Below are 22467 nucleotides of genomic sequence, written 5' to 3' on the forward strand. Positions count from 1 at the left end.
GGCAAATCGAACTACGGGCCGTGCAAATGGAAGGTGGCTAAGGTGGGGGAGACTTTGCCTGCCTTTTAGTCCAACAAAATGGTGGGGGAGACTTTTTGCACGAGACAGAAAAACAAGGAAACAACGTTTTTCAACTCAGAAAAGACATTGACATCTCTGTGAGGATCAGGGCACTTCAATTAAAGATTCTTGAATGAGCAATGATGTGACAATGCTAGTTGCGATCAACAGGCTCCACTACCAAATCTTGATGCTCTGGATAGCTTCTGAGCAATAGGGAGAGGTTGAATGAGCAATAGTGTGAGAGTTTTGTGTTCTTGGGTGAAGGAAACAGATTTCTAAAATTGAACAAATCCATGAAGTATTGAATTCTAAAAACAAATGCGGAAACATGCCCGAAGATATGCATAACACTGATCTAATAGGACATTAGGAAAATAGATATTCCTTATTTGTCATAGATGAGATATTTATTATAGTCTCAGAGAAATCGATTGACGACTTCGCGCTGCGTTCTTCAGAAAGAATTCACTATGGTCAAAAATAGGAAGAATGTACCTACTGTTCACTATTTGTTTAAAGTTCTTTTTTTTTTTTTTTTTTATACAATAGTTATTTTTAAAAAATAATTGCTCTTTCTTATGGGCGGGCGTAGGCGGTGATAAGAGTAAACGATGATAATAGTTTTTATTTCTCCATTTTATTTTAGAATAGATTTACTTTTGATTTTTGCTCCAAATTTATTTTTAGAACAGATTTTTATTCTAGAAATAGAAAAACGAAATTACATTTCCAAATGAATTTATATTCCAAACATATTACAAGAAATATGAGAATAAAGAAATAGATAAATAAAAATTTTGACATGCACGTTCTTAGAAGTTTCCATTATTTTAAACAAAAGGACACTTCCCCCCCGTCCTATTGAGTCCGATGGGCCCTTTCCTCGCCCTTCCAAGAAAGAACCAAGTGAAAAGGAAGCTCCTTTTTTTACCCGAAAAAAAAAAAAAGAAAAAGAAAAGGAAGCTGCTTTTACCTTTCATGAAGTCTAGCTTTGATTGTCTTTGAAATTGCAGAGCGATGGAATTGCATGGGCAGTGGCTGCCGGCTGGTGAAGGGTTTTTCTGGAGCTCTGCAGAGGAGCAGAGTCGGGTCTGGACTTGGACAAAGGACGCAATCTCGGGGTCTCAAGACGTAATCCGGTCTGTCTCCTGTTGCGACCTCGCTCGGCCCTCCGACGCCAAAGGGTACCTCGACGTAAATCTCTCATCTTTCTTGTGCTTTTTGCGCCTTTTTTCAGTCACTCGCGATCGTACAGGTGTTATTGTCAATTGGGATTCTCGCTTTTTGATTACTAAAATCGAATATCATGTGGAGAATCTACGCATATGTACTTGTTTTATTTGTAGGAAGAGGTTGGATATCCACGGTGAGTTGGACAATTGGTTTATGAATGATTTGTTCTTCGAAATAGCAGGCAACAGCTGGTTATCGAAGGAGGTATTTTCGTCTTAAGAGATCTTGACGAGCTGATAGATTTACTTCGTTACTCGAGAGGCCTTGTCTGAAATGTTCTCGTCCTCACAGGAGAAGATCTGGGAAAAGAAGAAAGAGGAGATCGAGGAAGCTGAGCGGATCAAACGAAGCAAAGCGGTCACGATCTTTGACTTGGTTCGTCGCAAGTTAAGTACATTCTTTTCAGGAAGTTTAATGAATCTGTCTAATTACACATGACTTTAATCTCACCGACTTCCTCGTCTAGAAAAACAAAAGAAAAACTAGTGGGCATGTCTGATTTTGCTATGCATACCAGCAGCACAAACATATAGTAAGAGCCCTTCAGATTGTTGTGCTCTGTTTGCATGACACTCAGCATTTTTGTGGATTTACATCTCAATGGCTGGCAGCTGGTATTGGTGAATGATGAGTTCTGATGGAAAGTTTAGTTATGCGTTTCGTGTGCACTGAAAATTAGCTGCAAAGCAAAATTAATGATCACTACTATCCAGTGATCAGAGGGAAAGCTTCCTACATGTTCTTTTAACTGCTTATAGTATCATTCACGGATGTTCAATTCTTGTCACATCCGCAGTTTCAGGCTAGCATGACGTGGAATGTATGCAGGTCCTCTTCAATGAAGATCAAGTTTCAGAAATGGAACCGAGGAGTAGTGTATAAAGCCTTCGGACGAGAGGGAAGTGAAACAGAGTAAAACCGGACCCAGCCCTTAGAATCCAACTAGTTTTTATAGATCTAGGCCCCACGAAGGATAAGGCTAGAGGCCGAACAAGAGTCTCAAGAGCGGATTATGCTTGGAAATCCCCGGGAGGATGCAGCAAGAGAGAAACGAGTCGAAACGCTTCATGGTTGATGACCATTTTGGAATGACCTCAAATAGGAAGTCTTAGCACGGGACATCAGTGAGCAGGGGATACGCACGAATCCCAAGATTATTTTGAGTGAAAAACACCATTATCTGAACACGGATTTTGTAAGAATTCCAATTGAGGCATTTAACTGCTCAATCAATTCTTGGAGACCGACTCTGTTGCCTCCTTTCCAGCTGAAAAAGCAATACGAACCATGGGGTTGCATACCAATGCAATGCATGATCAGTAACCAAGTTAAGAGGAAAACTTGCAAAACCTCACAAATTAAAGACACGTAAAGTACAAACTATTTCTTCCACACGGTAACTTGAAAATTCAAATATCCAGAGAATACAACTTTTAACAAAGAAATACACATAAACCCACAACGAAAATTAAAGTATTTGCCAAAGTAATAGTCTAGGAAAGAAACGTCCAGTGGATGGGCGGATTTGTAGAAGCCAGAGTCTTCTGAAAAAAAAAATGCAAAAACACGATATCGTGAGAATTAAACCTTGTTTAAATTAACAGAATAAACAGCTGAGATGATTTCTGGAAATGCAAAAGTGTTCAATAAAACCACATAAAAATTACTTAAAATAAGTGTTTAATGCAACAGAAGCACTCACTATATAGCATAACTATAAATTGTTCAGACCACTTAGTCATAAATCATGAGCTTGATTAAGGGAACTCACGTGCTTGTAAGTTTTCTTACTAGAGTAGAGTGATGGTGTCTGGAATGCAGCTCAGGGTGCCTCCAAGGATCATCCAATTGCCGCCACCCTCGCCGTCACACAGAGCCGTTAAGGTCACGCTCATGCACAAGATGTATACATTGAACACGGGCACCCACGGACCCAACTGCAGCCTCCGCTTGGCTTTCGCCACTATGTTGATGGTCACCTCTGGGCCCTTCAACGTGCTCACTAGGCCCTTTATGCCCAAGTCATTGACAATTGCCAGCGTCGATCGAGTCTTGGCTCAGACTGTGGTCACGTTGCCGGGGCCTAGAGTGAAGGAGAGAACGAGGGAGGGACGAGAAAGAGCGAGTTGGCCTTGGAAACTCAAGAGGAGCTTCATGTGAGTGTACTGGATGGCAATGAGCTTAGTTGGGTTCTTGATAGAGGGAGCGATGTTTCATCCAGCGGTGACGTGGGAAGTGGAGATGTTGAGGGACGAAAGGGAAGAGCCCCGATCAAGCTAGAACTGCGGCGGCATTGTGGTGGGTATGGCAAGGAAGATGATCACGACGGGGTCAAGAATAGTGGGTAAGGAAAATGCGATATAGTGGCCGATGATTTGCTTGATTAGTCATATCATGGTAGCCCTGGTGATGGTGATGCCGGGTTATTCCTCATATAGGTGGGGTGGCGTGGGGGGCTGTCATATCTGTTGCGAAAAAGGGCAAGCGATCGAACAATAATATAGACAGAAGAAGAAAATAAATCGGACACTAGATTTATGTGGTTCAATCGTAAAGACCTACGTCCACGGGGAGAGCAGCAGCGAATTTCACTATAGATCAAGCGATACAAAGAGATTACACACTCAAGTCACTCAAACACTCTCTCGGTGTTTTTCAAACCCCAATTACACCCAACAATGGACATAGTGTTTAGTCCCGAACTTCCTCAAGAAATAATCTCTCAATCTCACGAAGGAATTACACGCAAATCTTATCACGAGATTTAAATTGGCTACAAAACACTAATCCTTCTTGGATGTAATTCACGGACAAGAACGACAAATAAAATCCCTCCCAAGCACTCGACGACTAGACGGCACTTCAAGAACACTTCTTCATGATCAATGGCAGAACACCAAGCACTCACGTAGCGCTTCAAGACAATTCGTGATCCACTTCTACCACCCACGGCCACAAGTCTATATATAAGTAAAACCCTTATTATTTTGCCAACTTCTTATAGGATTATATTTCCTATCTAAAACGGTTTTATCCAAAACATATCTCTATATGTTTTAAACAAAATCCAAATCCAAATCCAAATCAAAGTTGAACTTTCCTATTTCAGCGGCCAAATTCTCCAACGCAGATTCAAACTTTTAGAAGTTGATCTTTGGATCTTCTTTGCTCAATTTTGAACGTTCGCAACATATCCAATTCGGAATATTTGGAATTTCACATTGGACTCAAACTTGAGACATATTTTAACAATATCTACATTGACTCAACGTTTGAGTCAAGTTGCAGTCGCTTTGCAAAAATTCAAACTCTGTTGCTACTTTCTCGTAGCCCTCGATGGGCTCAACCGTCACAGATATTATCCAAGTCCAAGTCTTGCTTGAACTTCGCTATAATCGAGGACCTCATCAGAATACCAATTCCACATGCACCTTTAATTGCTCCGTAAGGATTTTCCGACGCAACCTCCTTAAACGCAGATAAAGCAAAATCATTGTTACATCCATATCTATTAGAAGATTGAATATGTACCTTGTTAATTTCAGTAGTTATAGCAACCATTGGCTCTATAAGCTCCACCTCGCTAAAAGCACCATCTATGTCGATTACTTTGCTAGTACTCGTACTTGCTACCTCAGGAGTTTTTGGTCGCAACTCCACTTCAAGCTGAACACCATTCAGATCCGTTTGAACACTGTCACAAACACTCCTAGCCAAAAGAACCGGAGACTCATCAAGGGTAACTTCTCTGCTGTTAACAAATGAATTTATATCTGGGCACTACAACCGATTGCCCCGCTCACTTTGTGCATAGCCATGAAATATGCACTTTGCCCTCCAATCGAGCTTACATTGTGAAAGTTAGTATGAGCGCCTAGAGGGGGGTGTTTAGGTTTAAAAACAATTTTCCCAAAGTGTAGTGTGCAATTCAAATTAGCAATAGATTATGAAACGGAAATTAGACTTTTGTAAACAAATCGAATTCGATCAAAGTAAAAGAGCGTAAGGAAGAGAATAAGAACACAGGGTTTATAGTGGTTCGGCTTAATCCAAGCCTACGTCTACTCTTCCGCATTGACAGCCCACCGACTGGATTTCACTATAAAATAAAAGAGTTGTTACAGTAAAGCTCTTCCTTGATTCCACAGTGTAGAGACTCTGCTACACTTCCTTAAGGTCTGTCAAAGAAAAAGGGCAGTTATTTTTTAAAAGGCATCTTTTTACTTTCTTTTATGATGTTCCGCATGCCTCTCTTTGACTGTTATATATACTATCGATATCTCTTCTTTTCACTCACAAAAACCCTAAGAGAGTACCGATCTTCCATTTCTATCTTCTTCTCTTGTTTAATCTTCGAAAAGTTGTCATCTTTCTTGGAAAAACATGCTTGGAATCTCTCAAAAACTGTGAAAAATGTCTTCCCAAAGAAAGTCTTCGAGGATCGCGAACAGGGGACCACAACAAATGCGTGAGGGGCCTACGCACTTCAATCTCACCGAAGAAGAAGAGTTTCCTAATTAGCAGCAGAGCCCACAACATTCTCAGCAGCGTCCATCTTCTCCATCTAGACAACAGGAGGTTGCTCGACAAGAAAAGGAAGAAATAATTGAAGATGCAGAACCTGTAAGAGTCTATAAGCCCTCTTTTACGTACAAGCTTTATCGTGCCTTAAAAAGGGGTGGAACTCCTTTGAACTACATGTCGCGACCCGACCTCGCCACGCTCGAATCCTTCATCATCGCGAGGAGAGAAAAGGGGGAAAGGTCGGATTTAGGGGTACTTGATCACGAAAGTTCCCTCACGGCTTGCATTCCAAAAGACGTAATCACCTCGCCTTTTGGATCAAGCCTCTCATGAGTTCCCTCTACGAGATCGCGAGCTCTCCCAAGCTCGTACCCCGCGTGACAGCGAAATGTCGCGATCCATACCCACATAAGCGACACACCTAAAAAAGGAATCGAATGTGGATATCGAATTTAAGGGTACTTTTACCATGGTAGCCCTCTCGATAGTACGCTTCACCCATTAGGATGGCATCACTTCATCCTTTGGGCTACTCCCACATCAAGTATGCTAAACCATAGTGAGTTTCATCGAAACTCATATCCTGCGTGACAACGGATTTATTTATACGATCTACTTATTTATGACAACCTAAAAATAGACGGGAGTCGCCACTAGCCTTAACTTTGGGGGTCGGCTAGAAACCCAATCGAGGGTCGGGAGTGTTCCCTCGATTCCTACGCAACCAGATATCTAGGTTCGGGGACTTGGGTTACGCTAATATTGCTATTAGCGCCCTTTCGGTACCTAAACAGTATGTTGTATTTTTCCTAATATGTCCATGCGTTTCTTTTTACATTTTCGGGATCATCAATTCCTAGGCTAAGTGATCATGTGTGGTTGATCATTTTCATTCAATTCTATTTCTAAAAAATGAAAAGAAAACAATCAATGAAATTGAAAGCATAAGACATGAAGTAAAAAATCAAGAGAAATCAGTAAACCTAATCATGCAATTCTAAAGAATATAAAAGAGAAAACAATCGAGAAAGAAAGGAAACCCGCAACTCATCGAGCTTTATACAATGCATAAAACCCGAGACATATGTCGGAAAATGGGTATTACATGAAAATGGTCGAATGGATATCGACCTTCACCCTCTTCGTGCCTTCTCCATTTTCGGGATCTTAAGCTAAACCTAATCTAATAAACCTATAACTAGGTATATGCAATGGAAGGAAACAAACAAACATATCAAAACATCAAAGAACAGGACATTATTAGTGTTCAAAAATGGTAACTAAAGTCATGAAGTCCTTACACCAAATTCTAAATGAAATCCCAAGATTTAGCATCATTATGTATTACACCTAAATCATCTATTTAACGATCACACACAAAGCATATAACATGACAAACATTCAAGCCACATGACCTTGGTCCTCAATCAACTCAAAACAATGAATGAACCAACTAAAGATCACTTATTCCAAAACATGCACCATTGAATTCACTCAACATATGTATTTAAGGAAAACGGAGCAATTAATGTGTAACCCACATGATACCTAAAACTGTTTTGTAGACAATTGATAAAGGATGTCATTCCATGAAGGAAGCACCTTAAGATTCCTAACGCATGAATTTCTAAAAAAATATTAAGAACATGAACAAATCAATCAAGAGTAGATCATAGTAGCATGTCACACCGTCATTCTACAACATATTGAAGGAAATTTGGGCAAATCTACTATCTCATCTTAAGACTAACAACAACTATCCACAGAAAAGACAGCATTACAGTTCAAGACAAATTCCAGATTTCAAAGCTCGATTTGAAAAAAGGAAAGGCAGGGCAAATGATGACCAAATCGCACATATAATATGTCAATGGAAAGTTTGAGAAGCCTATTACAAATCTCTAGAAGACATTAAGTCCTAATAACAACATCTTCCAGCTCGTTCCGGTTAAAACAGAAAATTGCAGCAGGTCAAAACAGCAAATCAACCTAAAAAAAAACTACTGCAGAATTGACAGACTTTGTCGGTATTTTTCGATGACCGGATGATGTCTATTCAGGGCGTGCGACATATCAAATCGAAGCTTGAGAAGTCTATTTGCTATGTATAACAGAGCTCAAGACCAGAAAGCCTCATCTATCACCTCATTTAAGCCAAAACAGAAAGTGACATATCAAGGTAAATCAAGTTCAATCAATTTCAAGTTCATGATCATTGATCAATCCACAGAAATTCATTAACCTCAGTAGATTATATCAACATATTCAAGACAACGTATGATTAGAGAACAAACACAGATCATGCCAGAAACTTGATATTGCTAGAATGAGTACCTAGAGGGGGGTGAATAGGTGCCTAAACACTTTATCGATATACGGAAGCGATTCTTAACATATGATGGAAGGTAAATTCTCTCTTAATTAACGAAATGAAATACGATTGAGGTAGAGAGAGTAAGGAAGAGAAAATTGAACACAGGATTTATAGTGGTTCGGCTTATTCCAAGCCTAAGTCCACTCTTCCGCACCGATGCCCCACCGGCTGGATTTCACTATGATCAAAAGAGAAGTTACAGCACAGCTTTGCCTTGATTCCACAGTGTAGATGTTTTACCACACCTCCTCAAGGTCTCTCACAAATATAGACTCTCTTTTGTATACAAGTATTCGCTCAAAGGATTTGTCTAAACAATTTGGAGCTTCAGACTTTGGAATTCTTCTATCGCGCACACCTCGAACAGCTAAGAACGTCTTCCTTATATACTCCTTTATGCCATCATACCCGTTGGCACTTACTAAAGGAATTCCTCCAATCTACCCGTTGGACGGAATCATCTAGGAAGATTGTTCGAGCTATTAAAGGAACGTGTTGATAGCCCATCAATCCTGTTCGCCCATACAATCGTGATCTTGGTTTCCATAAGTAGAACCTTCCAATAATATTTAGACAATCATCGAATCTTCAGTCATTGAATCAATCTTGATCAATCAAAGGATTACGATCGTCTTCTCCAGCCACGAGATCTTCTCCGATGATAAGGATAAATCCCGAACAAAACATCCAGTTCGGATAACCTTTCTTCAACGGATTAGAGATCACAATGAGGATAGACTTTGAGTCTTGAGTCTCGGCTGTCCGGAAGTCTTCGACTTTAACTAACGTAGTCTGCCGACCTTCGACTAGACGATGGAAACGTTTTGTCAACTTCAAAACACTTCACGAGGATTTCTCCAACAATCTCCCCCTTTTTATAGTGACAAAACCTTCCTGCAGATTTGGATAACATTGACTCGCAAAACATTTCTCAAACACATATGCATATCTTATAGAGATGAATGGCTAAAAGATTAACACTAGAATCTGCAACCACAGAAAATAGGTTAGTCTTGTATATAATAAAACCATCCATAAGATATCAATACTTGTTAATAGAAGCAGTCAAGTCCAAGTCTAGTTCGGATCTTATCCGGACACAAAACAAAGTCAAAGTCTGTAAAAATAGTTAAACAACAACACAATCCAACAAACAGTTCAAAAAAATGATTGAAAGTTTTTGATCAAATCATGCATCTCTCCCCCTTTTTGTCATCATTAAAAAGGATGAGATGAAGTCTTAGGAATGCGGACAAGCTGGAAATCTTCCATAGACCGAACGATGCCTTCTAGCCTTTTAAAGTCTTCCTTCAATGAACAACCTCCTCACTCTTGGCATTGGCCTGATTCGAATAGAGAGGGCTTGCATCTTATCATTCAATGAACAGGAAGAAGCTTGACTTTCGGTCTTCAAACTTTGAACTTCGCATCCCAAGGCATAAATCGACCTTTCATCTCCAAGAGAATATCCATAATTCTGCGAAAATCTGCTCTATTATCAGTCTGAGTACTTGCTTCGGCTCGATCTGCAGAAGATGGTAGATCAGCATAGTCTTGCAGATTTGGCGATGACACTTTATGACCTTCCTCTGGAAATTGAGATGCATAAACATCTTCTGGGTCTGCAGGCGAGCGACTGACTCCTTCACTTGCATCAGGATATGAAGACGTCATTCCTTTCTCCTTATCTCCCCCTGTTTCCATGCCTTCAGGTGGAGAAAAGATTTCCTCAGGTTCTCCTTCTTCTCTTGTTTCTTCTTCTTCTTTCTTTCTCTCGCTTCTTGCTCGCTTTCGTTTCTTCTTCTTCCTTCTCCTCTCGCTTCTTTCGTCTTTTGTTCCGATTCTTTACGTGGAACAGACGACCTAAATTCTTCAAGGCCAATGCAGAGATAGTGATGTCTTCGTCATCATCTTCATCCTCAACGAGGAGAGCTCTTCTTCTCTTTGATGAAGCAGCCATGGGCTCCTTCCCTTTTCTCTTAGCAGCAGAAGAGAGTTGATGAGATTTGGAAGGAGTCTTCTCCTTGAATTTCTCCAATTCCTTGCTCAGTTCCTTCAGACGCATTTTGGTCACGATTTTCAGTCCTACCACCATATGATCGCATGATCGAACACAAAAGATTTGCGGAGGCTGAATATTCAGATGTCTGAATAACTTTGTAACAAGGCTTGGGTAAGGGAGTTGACCTCTGTCCTTCATCACTGCTCTATACATGTGAAACATAATAGTATGAGGGAGAGAAAACTTACCACGAGAGGATGGCATACATCAACTTTGCCTCGAGCTTGAAACATCGCTTTTGGAAGTTGATTTCGGCCGAAGGCAATTGATCACAATCTTGTGGAGCAAGATGTTGAATGCATTCATCCGTGAGTAGGTGATCTTCTCATCTGTTCTCCTGTCCTTCACCAGTTCAAGTGTGGCCTCAAAGAATGGAAACTTTGATTGGTTGATATCTCGCCTCTCTCAACTTGTAACACATCTCGCCAAAGCATGTCCATATCCACAACATAGTCTTGATCTTTAACGCTGAAAGAGAATCTATTCGCATCCAAAAGCTAAGATTTGAATAGAAATAAGCAAGTTAATCCAAAGATAGGCCTCGGTTGAGTCGAGCAAAACTTTTCAAGTTGAAGATAACTCAACTTTTCCCTCAAGTTCACTTTCACAAAGATCCGAAAATCAAAGTCCACACTTCTAGGGTTTATTACCCCACGCTTCAAATAGCCGAGTACAAATCCTTTTGTTCCTTTGATCTCGAACAAATCTCCCCTTTTTCCTTGAATTTCAGCCGCAATACCCATTTTCGGTTGAAATAGACCGAACAGATTGTCATCGTCATTCCCATCTACAGATTCGGTCCCCGATCACGAGGATCACTTGGGATATTTGCAAGGGTTTCCTCGGCCACCTCTTTACGAGCGATTCCCATACTTTCCATTTTTGCGAAGATATATTCGTTCCTATATCCTTTGTCTCTAAGAAACTCATCAACATAGTTCAAAGGAGTACGAATTCCTTTTAAGGCACGATAAAGCTTGTAAATAAAAGCGGGCTTTTGAACTCTTACGGGGTCTGCATCCTCGATGATTTCTTCCTGTTGCTGATGATCATCTCCTTGAGGACTAGATGGTGAAGAATGACGCTGCTGAGAAAGTTGTGGGCTCGCTTGCTATTCAGGATTCTCTTCCTCCTCTGTAAGATCGAAGTGTGTAGGCCCCTCACTCATTCTCTATGGTCCCCTGCTTGCGATTCTTGAGGACTTTCGTGAAGATGACATCTTTCTCAGTGTTTGGAAGATTCCTTGCTTGACTTTCCCAGAAAATATGATAACTTTTTGAAGATTGAGCGAAGAAGACAAACGGGAATTGAGGATCGATGCTTTCTAGGGTTTTTGAGAGAAAAGTGAATAGAAAAATGAAGAGAAATCGACAAAGGCACAATCGGTTAAAAAGAAGAGTAAACGAACCGTCACAAAGGAAATAAAAATATGCCTTTTCAAAATAACTGCCTTTTTTTCCGCAAAAATAGCCATTTCAAAAATAACTACCTTTTTGAAAATGAATCGATGCAATAATTTAAACACAGTCTTATGATCGTACCTTTTCAAGATAAGATTGGAGAGAGAAAGACTTACAGTCTGAAGGTCGAGCCAAGACAGAAGATAAAGTCTTGCTAGCCTGAGTCTGAAAGTCTTTAGACTTTGATATCCTCATACCTCAAAATGTTGAGTCCGGAGCGTATAGACTCAAATTGAATTTTCTCCAAAGGCTTTGTGAATATATCCGCCGCTTGATTCTTTGAGTCAACAAATTGAATTGAAACATCTCCATTTTGAACATGGTCTCTTATAAAGTGATGTCGAATCTCTATATGCTTTGCTCTTGAGTGGAGAATTGGATTTTTGGTGAGGTTGATAGCACTTTGGTGTTGTCGCAATTAATCTCCGTGCATGAGTCTTCAATTTCAAAGTCTCTCAGCTGTTGCTTTATCCATAGAATTTGCGAACAACAGCTTCCAAGAGCTACATACTCTGCTTCTGTTGTTGAAAGAGACACAATGCTTTGTTTCCTTGAAAACCAAGACACCATCTCCCGCTTCCAAGCAACCGGCAAGTTCCTGAAGTGCTCTTTCTATCAACTCGCAACCGGCCAGATCTGCGTCTCGAATATCCCAGGAAGATTAAAGTCTCCTTCTTAGGATACCAAAGACCAATGCTTGATGATGAAGCGACGTATTTAATGATGCGTTTCGCAGCACTGAGATGAGATTCTCTAGGATCTGATTGAAACCTAGCACAGATGCAAACACTCAACAAAATATCAGGTCTAGAGGCAATAAGATAAAGAAGTGATCCAATAATGCTCTTGTACAGCTTTTGATCAACTTTCTTCCCTTCTTCATCTTTGTCTATCTTTAAAGAACTTGACATTGGAATGTCAACCTTTTGCAATTTTCCGGTCAAACCTTTTGACAAGATCATTAGCATATTTTTCTTGATAAATAAAAGTTCCTACCTCCAATTGTTTTACTTGAAGGCCAAGAAAGAATGTTAATTCTCCCATCATACTCATTTCAAATTCATCCTGCATAGACTTAGAAAATTTCTTGCACAGATTCTCATTAGAGGATCCGAAAATAATGTCATCCACATATATTTGAACAAGTAAGAAACTTTTGTTTTCCTTTTTGATAAATAAGGTTGTATCCACTTTACCTTTGACAAAACCATTTTGAATTAAAAACTTACTCAATCTGTCGTACCAAGCTCGGGGTGCTTGCTTTAAACCATACAAAACCTTTTTCGATCAAGACCGAGTCCGCTTCTTTGGGTCTTCAAACCCCGGTGGTTGTTCCACATAAACTTCCTCATGGATAAATCCATTTAGGAAGGCGCTTTTGACGTCCATTTGGAATAACTGAAATTCGATAACAAGCAAACGCAAGTAATAGTCGAATAGCTTCTAACCTTGCCACCGGAGCGTAAGTCTTATCATAGTCTATTCCTTCTTCTTGCGTATATCCCTTTGGCCACGAGTCTTGCTTTATTTCGTACGACTTTTCCTTTCTCGTTCATCTTGTTTCGAACACCCATTTAGCTCCAATAACAGTTTTACCTTTTGGTTTCGATGTCAATTCCCGGACATCATTTATGCTGAACCGTGCTCCGAGCTCTTCTTGCATAGCTTCTATCCAGCTTTCATCGATAAAGCTTCTTCTATGCTCTTTGGTTCAATTTCAGAAACGAGTGCCACAGCACTAGACTCTTCTCGCCTTTTGGATCTGGTGCGAATTCCTTCATTAATTTCGCCGATTATAAGATCTTTGGGATGACTGGACTTATGCTTCCAGTTACTCGTTGATTTGTCTGGTTGATGATTTCTTTCTTTGTTTGGATCTTCACGAACATCTTGAAGCTGGTTTTCCAGAGTCTTAGATGCTTCTTAAGTTGTAGACTTTGGAGGGTCTGGAGCAGGTTCAGACTCTTCTTGATGAGTCTGAGTTGATTCATCTTGTGTTGAGTCTTGAAATTTGACATTCATTGACTCCTCCATAGTTTGGCTCTTCTTGTTATAGACTCTGTAGGCTTTGCTTGATGTAGAATATCCAAGGAAGATACCTTCATCCGATCTTTCTTCAAACTTACCAACTCGATCTTTTGCATTTTTCAAAATAAAACATTTGCAACCGAATACATGAAAGTATGAAACAATAGGCTTCTTTTCTTTGAATAACTCATAAGGGGTTTTCTGAAGAATAGATCTTAAGAAGACTCTATTGATGATATAGCATGCTTTGTTGAAACAGCTTCGGCCCAAAATCGAGAAGAAATTTTACTTTCAATTAAAAGAGTTCTAGCCATTTCTTGAAGAGATCTGTTCTTTCTTTCCACAACTCCATTTTGCTGAGGAGTATATGGAGAGGAAAACATATGCTTACACCAGATTCATCACGTAATTTTGTAAAATCTTGATTTTCAAATTCACCTCCATGATCTGTTCTTATACTAGAGATAACACATCATTTTTCATTTTGAATCACTTTAGCAAATTTTTCAAAATACGAAAAGGTTTCGGACTTACTTGCAAGGAAATATACCCAAGTAAAACGGGAGTAATCATCAACAATTACTAGGCAATACTTCTTACCCCCAATACTTTGAGTTCTGGTTGGTCCGAAGAGATCCATATGCAGCAACTGTAGTACATGATTAGAGACATAATTAATTGGCTTAAAAGAATTTCTTACCGCTTTCCTGAATACATGGAGTGCATGAATCAGTCTTTTGGTATGGTAACTGGGTAGACCTCGAACAAGCTGTTTTGAAGAGATTTTGGCTAATTGCTTCATGTTGACATGACCAAGCTTTTATGCCATAAGCTTGCTTCGTCTTGAATTGAGATAAGGCATTGCGATTCATTTGGTTTCACATCCGGAAGATAGATATTTCCATGTCTTCGACCCATGAAAGACTCGAGTAGAGTCTTTACCGATTCCGTAACATGTTCCTTCTTGAAAGAAGATCTTGAAACCAGTATCACACAATTGACTAATGCTGAGAAGATTGTAATTGAGTCCTTCCACTAAGGAAACATTACTTATTGTGAGAGATCCGATTTTCTCGGTTCCAAAACCCACAATACTTCCTTTGTTGTTTCCTCCAAATGAAACTTTTCCACCATTTACTTGAGCAAGCTTTATAAAGCAATTTGAGTCTCCTGTCATGTGTCTTGAACATCCACCGTCAAGATACCACTTTACCTGTTTCTTGACGTAGACCCGCATTTAAAATAAAGTCTCAAGCTTTCTTTGGTACCCAAATTTTCTTGGGTCCTTTGGTGTTAGTAAGATAAACAAGATTAGCCCATACTTTCTTAACAGGTTTCCATACCATAGGACACTCTTTTTCAAAGTGATCCGGGCTGTTACACTTAGAACATCTGAGAGCATTTCTACCTACAGGTTTTACAAAAGCTTTCTTGAAGTGATTTTTGTAAACCTCACTCGAGAGTCTTTTCTTAATTCTTTCTTTTACTTTAGGAAAATCAATCAAGGGAATTGTTTCTTCCGTCATACCTAGACCAGACTTATTGAAGTAAGGTCTTTGTGCTGAAAGAATTTTCTCAAGTTTTTCAGACCCTATAGAAAATTTCTTTGATATATTTGATAAGTCTGTTTTTAAAAAGCATTTTCTTTTAAAAGATTATCTTCATTTTCTTTAAGATTGGAAACAGACAGTCTAGACTTTTAACTCTTTCTGCTAAAACATTTTCCTTTTGTTTTAGAGCTGAGTTTTCTTTTTCAGTTCGGAAATTCTTTTGAGAGAAGTCTTAAGACTAAGGCATAGTTCATCAATATATTTAGAAACTTTAACAGGAATTTTAAAATCACTTGCATCAAATTCACTGGCTCGAGTCTCGATCCAGTCCGAGTCCGATTGTGCCATCGACATAGATTGGCATATTCATTATCACTTTCTTCACACTCGCATCACTCCGTGTTTCGGCTTTGAGAGCTTTTCGAAATTTTTCAGATTTTCCTCTCTTCTTCTTCGAAGAGGACAGTTTGGGTCTCGATGTGTCCCTTTTCTTGCATTCGGCGTACTACATCTTTATTTGGTTCCTCATCATCACCGTAGACTTGGTATGCTGTCTTTGAAAGCTTTGTTTCTTTGAGTTGAACCTTCTTCCTTTTCTATTCAGTTTTCTGAATCTTCTTATCATGAGAGCAAGCTCCTCATCGTCCATATCATCTTCGTAAGCTGTAACATCGAATCATCATTTGATTTTAATGCTATGGATTTCTTACCTTTTGGATCTTCATCTTCATTGATCCTTTCCACTTCATAGGACTCAAGAGTTCCAATCGGCTCATAGACAGATAGTGGCATGATTCTCTGCGTCTCTCTTATCGAAGTCTTTATGTGATTCCAATCCTCGGAGAGTCCACGCAGTAGCTTGTTTACCTTCATGGGGTCGAAGTTGGTTGACCTTGATTTTCAAGACCATTCACAATATCCGAAACGACTAAACATGTCGATATTGATTCTCCCGGTTTCATTCTCAAGGCTTCGTATTGACCGAGAAGAATGTTGATTCTTGTTTCCTTCACTCGATCTGTTCCTTCATAGGTGATATGCAATCTGTCCCAAACTTCTTTTGCTGTACCACAAGAAGATATTCTATTATATTCAGTTGGTGATAAAGCACAATATAAGGAGAAAATTGCTTTCGCATCGAGAGTCTGTCTCTTGATTATTTCTTCCTGAGACATTCCGCTGATTTCTTCAGCTTTCTTTTCCTCTTTCGTAGACTCGATGCAAAGGGGTAGGAGTAATTCCTTTTTCTACAACGTCCCATTCCAGAGGATCCTTTGATCGTAGGAAAGCTTTCATCTTGTTCTTCCGTATGTTGTAATCCTTTCCATCAAAGTAGGGTGGTCTCGGTATTGCTTTGCCCTTCTATCGCCCCGGTGCTAGCATACTAGCCATGGATCTTTAACTCAAGTAAAACACTTCAAACAAAGTGAGTACACGAGCTCGATACCAATTGATATTGCTAGAATGAGTACCTAGAGGGGGTGAATAGGTGCCTAAACACTTTATCGATATACTAAGCGATTCTTAACATATGATGGAAGGTAAATTCTCTCTTAATTAACGAAATGAAATACGATTGAGGTAGAGAGAGTAAGGAAGAGAAAATTGAACACAGGATTTATAGTGGTTCGGCTTATTCCAAGCCTACGTCCACTCTTCCGCACCGACAGCCCCACCGGCTGGATTTCACTATGATCAAAAGAGAAGTTACAAAGACAGCTTTGCTTTGATTCCACAAAGTAGATGTTTTACCACACCTCCTCAAGGTCTCTCACAAATATAGACTCTCTTTTGTATACAAGTATTCGCTCAAAGGATTTGTCTAAACAATTTGGAGCTTCGACTTTGGAATTCTTCTATCGCGCACACCTCGAACAGCTAAGAACGTCTTCCTTATATACTCCTTTATGCCATCATACCCGTTGGCACTTACTAAAGGAATTCCTCCAATCTACCCGTTGGACGAAATCATCTAGGAAGATTGTTCGAGCTATTAAAAGAACGTGTTGATAGCCCATCAACTCGTTCGCCCATACAATCGTGATCTTGGTTTCCATAAGTAGAACCTTCCAATAATATTTAGACAATCATCAAATCTTCAGTCATTGAATCAATCTTGATCAATCAAAGGATTCTCGATACGTCTTCTCCAGCCACGAGATCTTCTCCAGATGATAAGGATAAATCTGAACAAAACATCCAGTTCGGATAACCTTTCTTCAACGGATTAGAGACTCACAATGAGGATAGACTTTGAGTCTTGAGTCTGGCTGTCCGGAAGTCTTCGACTTTAACTAACAGAGTCCGACCTTCGAGACTAGATCGATGGAAACGTTTTGTCAACTTCAAAACACTTCACGAGGATTTCTCCAACAAAACTATCATTGAAGAATTGAAGTCAAAATTCCCAGATTCAGCTCCTAGATTTAGTGGCTTGTTTCTCACAGCAAATGAACTTCAATTTTAATAGGCACCCTACTGATTCGAAGCTTTAAGAAATCAGAATTATTTTTCTAGCTGATTTCTTCCATTAATTTCTGCATTTAATTGCCAAATCAATCTATTAATCACATTGACTCATTAACCTCCAAAATCCTAGAACAGATTAACATATAGCCTCGCAAATGCAAAGTGACATGCCATCCAAAGAGCAAGGCTGAACAAAGGAAGAAGTTTTGATTGACCAAAAGTTAAAGCACTTGTGCATGTGTACATCAAGATACGATGCATTAAACGTAGGGATATCGGCACATCTACACCGCATGATCCACAACCAGATGTATACGTGAGCAATATCCAACTACTTTGATGCATTCCAAGAGCCGACATCAATGACACAGAGGATCACCAAATGTAACATTCAGCTAACCACACCACAAGCTCACGAACCTTAGGTGAGCAATATCCAACTACTTGGGTGAAGTTGCAGCCATACAGAACTTTCTACGAGAACTAGACATATTCACAATCTGTCCGACCTAAGAACCTATACATAATCAACCGATCAATCCTACACCTTCAAGACAGATCGAGAACGGAAGAAACGAACCATAGTGGATGGCCATTACAAGGTGTGGACAATAGCATCATGTCGGACAAAGCAACAAGTCAGAATAAACTTACAATTGAAGCAGAGGCCCAAAGTTACCGCACAAACCCGATCGCTTCAAACAGGACCTACTACCCCGATTGAGCGAGCGAGCGTCAAATCTCCGGAAAGAGTCGAGAACACTTAATCCAAAGCTTCCGGCCGAATCCAGCGAGAGAAACATCCGATTGAGAAACCTCGAGCTAAGCTTCGATGGAGAAGGAGCCTCCGAAAGAACGATGGAACTCTCACGAATCCAAAGAGAGATCCCTTTGAGAGCGTCCGTTGATCCGGCCGAGCCACGCGAGGCGGTGAGATCCGAGATCCTCCAATCGGCGGTGGCGGCGACGCTGCTCTTCGACGGCGTCCGGCACAATTTGCAACGATAGGGAATCGAACAGAGCCGCTTCACCGATTCCTCGATTGGATCCAGAGATCCAATCAAGGGTTTTGAACTCACCGAGATGATGAACCGATCGAGAGAGAGAGTCCTGAGACCGTTCGGCCGTTTTTTCTTTTTTGAGAGGGATCCTCCGAATGCTCCGTCCAGAGAAAATCCCCAGACCGAACCCCACCCTCCAGAGTTCGTCGAGAGCCCGTCTCGAGGAGAGAGAAACTTTTTGCCAAGTCTCCACCGCAAGACCGTCCGCGATTCCCCCTTTTTTATATTCTTTTTTTTTCTTTCTTTTCTTTTTTTTTTTCTTTTCTTTGTTTTCTTTTGCTTTTCATTTCATTTCATTTTTTTTTTTGTTTTGTTTTGTTTTCTCTCTCTCTCTTTTTCTTTTTATTTTCTTTTCTTTGTTTTCTTTTTTGGATCTTGTTTTTTATTTTATTTTATTTTTTTATTTTTTTGCAAACAATGGATGATTAAAATGTTGACGGAAATTTCGGTGTCAACACTACATTGACGAATTTCTGAAAGACAAAGGGTACAAAAATGAAATCTTCTTTTTACGCACAATGGAGCGTTTGGGAATTGCCCCTGCTGGATTAGCGGAAGAGGCATTTGCAAATATCCCAATCGATCCTCGTGTTGAAGGGCTAAATCAGATAGATGGGAATGATGATAACAAGTTGTATAGTCAGTTTCAACCAAGAACGGGTGTTGCAGCAAAAATCCGGGGAAAAGGGACAGACTTGTTTCGATCGGAGGAACAAAAGCATCTATACTCTAAGTTGTTGAAGCGTGGGTTAATAAACCCTAGAAGTGTGGACTTTGATTTCCTTGATGCTGTAAATGTTAAATTGAGGGAAAAATTCAGTCTTCTTCAACTTGAACAGCTTACGTTTCGACTCTACGTAAGCCTATGCCGAACTCACGCTTATTTTTATTCAAATCTTAGTTTCTTGGATGCGAATAGATTCTCTTTTTAGTGTCCGAGATCGGGACTATGTGGTGGATGTAGATATGTTGGCTGATGTGATTGGGGTTGAAAGAGTGAGATATCAACCCATTAGTGTCTCTATTGCTCGTACTACATTGGAACTTGTTAAGGATAGAAGGACAGAGGAAAAGGTTTCCTACTCAAGGATGAGTGCATTCAACATTCTGCTTCACAAGATTGTGATTAATTGCCTCAGACCAAAATCTACTTCAAAGACTAATGTTTCAAACTCAAAAGCAAAGTTGATATATGCCATCAATACAGGGAAAAAGTTCTCTGTTCCACATACCATTATTTTCCACATGTACAGGGCAGTGATGAAGGACAAGGGTCAACTTCCTTATCCAGCTCTTGTGACAAAGTTATTCAGACATTTGAATGTTCAGCCTCCATGAATTCTCTGTGTTCGATTGTGCGATCAAATGGTGGTGGGACTGAAAATGGTCTCTAAAATGCGTCTGAAGGAACTTAACAAGGCGTTGGAGAAATTCAAGGAGAAAACCCATGTTAAGTCTCATCAAGTCTCTTCAGCTGCAAAGAGAAAAGGAAATGAGCCCATGGTAGCTCCATCCAAGTAAAGAAGAGCTCTCATCGTTAAGGATGAAGATGATGAGGAAGACATCACCATTTCTGCTATGGCATTGAAGAACTTGAGTCGTTCTGTTCCAGAATCAATGGAGAAACAAGATAAGGACACAGATGAGACAGAATAGAGGACTGGAGAAAGAGAAAATTTGGAAGCAGAGGAGAAAGAAGCAGAGGAAAGACAAACAGAGGAAAGAGAAGCAGAAGAAGGAGATGAAGAGGAGGAAAGAATTGAAGAAGAAGAAGACAGAGGAGATCAAGCGGAAACAAAGCATGAGGAACACTCTTCTCCACCTGAAGGCATGGAAACAGGGGGAGACCGTGAGAAAAGAGGAATGTCCTTATATCCTACTACTAGTGAGAGAGTTAGTCGCTATCCAGCAGATTTAGAGGACATCTAGGCCTCTCAATTTCCTGAAAAGGGACATGATGTTTCATCGCCCAATCTGCGTGACCATGCTGATTTGCCATCGTCTGCCTTTACTCCATCTAATCGTGCGTGGCTTGCACGCGCATTGATAATTCAGCAGACTTTCATAGAATTCTTGATGTTCTCTTGGAAATACGGGGTCAGATATATGCTCTGGGATGCGAAGTTCAGAATTTGCAAAATGCGGGTCAAGCTTCTTCAGTTTCTTTAAATGATCAAATCCAAGCCCTTTCTCTTCAAATTCAGGCAAATGCTAAGGGTGAAGATGTGGCACAACTGAAGGAAGACTTGAAAAAGCTACAAGGCATTGTCCAATCAATGGGAGATTTCCAGCTTGTTCGTGTTCCCAAGCATTCTTGAATCTATTTCCATCTCAACCTTTTTCATAATGACAAAAAGGGGAAGAGATGCGAGATTTGAAAAACTTTGAACTTAAAACTTGTTGAACTTTGTTGAACTTTAGTTTGTTTTGATGTTTGACTTGACTTGCGTGTCTGGATATGGACTGAATTTGGGATTTGGATTTGACTGCTGCTTATATTAAGTACTATTGATATCTTATGAATGGCCTTACTCACATGCAAGACTAACCTATTTTCTGTGGTTGCAGATTCTAGTATTATTATTAAGCCATTTATCTTTATAAGATATCCATATTTGCTTGAGAAATATTTTGCAGGTCAAAGTTATTCAAATCTGCATGAAAGTTTTGTCACCATAAAAAAAGGGGAAGATTGTTGGAGAAATCTTTCTGGAGTATTTTGAAGCTGACAAAACGTTTCCATCAGTCTAGTCTGAAGATCTGCAGACTCTCCTATTCAAAATTTGAAGACCTTCGGACTGCCAGACTCAAGATATCTATTCCCATTGACAGTTTCTAATCCGTTGAAGAAGGGTTATCCTGAACTGGGTGTTTCATTAAGGATCTAACCTTATTGACTGGAGAAGATCTCTTGGCTAGATATGACATAACGGAATCCTTTATTTGATCATGATTGATTCAGATATTAAGGATCCGATGATTGACGGAGTATATTTGGAATGTTCTACTTATGGAAACCAAGATCCTAATTGTATGGGCGAAAGGTGATTGATGGGCTATCGACATGTTCCTTTAATAGCTCGAATGATCTTCTTAATTGATTCCATCCAATGGGAAGATTGGAGGAATTCCTTTGGAAAGTGCCAACGGGTATAATGTCATAAAGGAGTATAAAAAAGAAGACGTTCCAGTTGTTCGAGTGTGTATGCGATAGAAGAATTCCAAAGTCTGAAGCTCTTGGTTCTTAGTTAATTCATTTATTGAGCGAAATCTTGTACGCAAAAGAGAGTATATACTTTGAGAGACCTTGAGGAAGTGTAATAGAGTTTCTACACTGTGGAATCAAGAAAGAGATTTGCTATAACATCTCTTTTGTTCATAGTGAAATCCAGCCGGTGAGCTGTCAGTGCGGAAGAGTGGATGTAGGCTTGGAATAAGCCGAACCACTATAAACCTTGTTTTTAATTTTCTCTTCCTTACTCTCTGCTTTATTTTGATAATTTGTCTTGTTAACCAAAGAAGAAATTCATTTATATTGTCTGCTTAGTATTACTCTTATATCCCGAAAAAATATTTAAACACCTATTCACCCCCCGCTAGGTGCTTATATTAGCTATCTCAACAGTCTATGTAATGATTGTGG

General features: G+C 39.8%; 1 pseudogene; it reads left to right on the forward strand.

Moving 5' to 3' along the window:
* Positions 1 to 22467, forward strand: part of LOC104434336 — a 70629-nt pseudogene that overhangs the window by 17893 nt on the left and 30269 nt on the right.

This window comes from Eucalyptus grandis, chromosome 2, assembly GCF_016545825.1.
Source record: "Eucalyptus grandis isolate ANBG69807.140 chromosome 2, ASM1654582v1, whole genome shotgun sequence".
In the NCBI taxonomy this organism is placed as follows: Eukaryota; Viridiplantae; Streptophyta; class Magnoliopsida; order Myrtales; family Myrtaceae; genus Eucalyptus; species Eucalyptus grandis.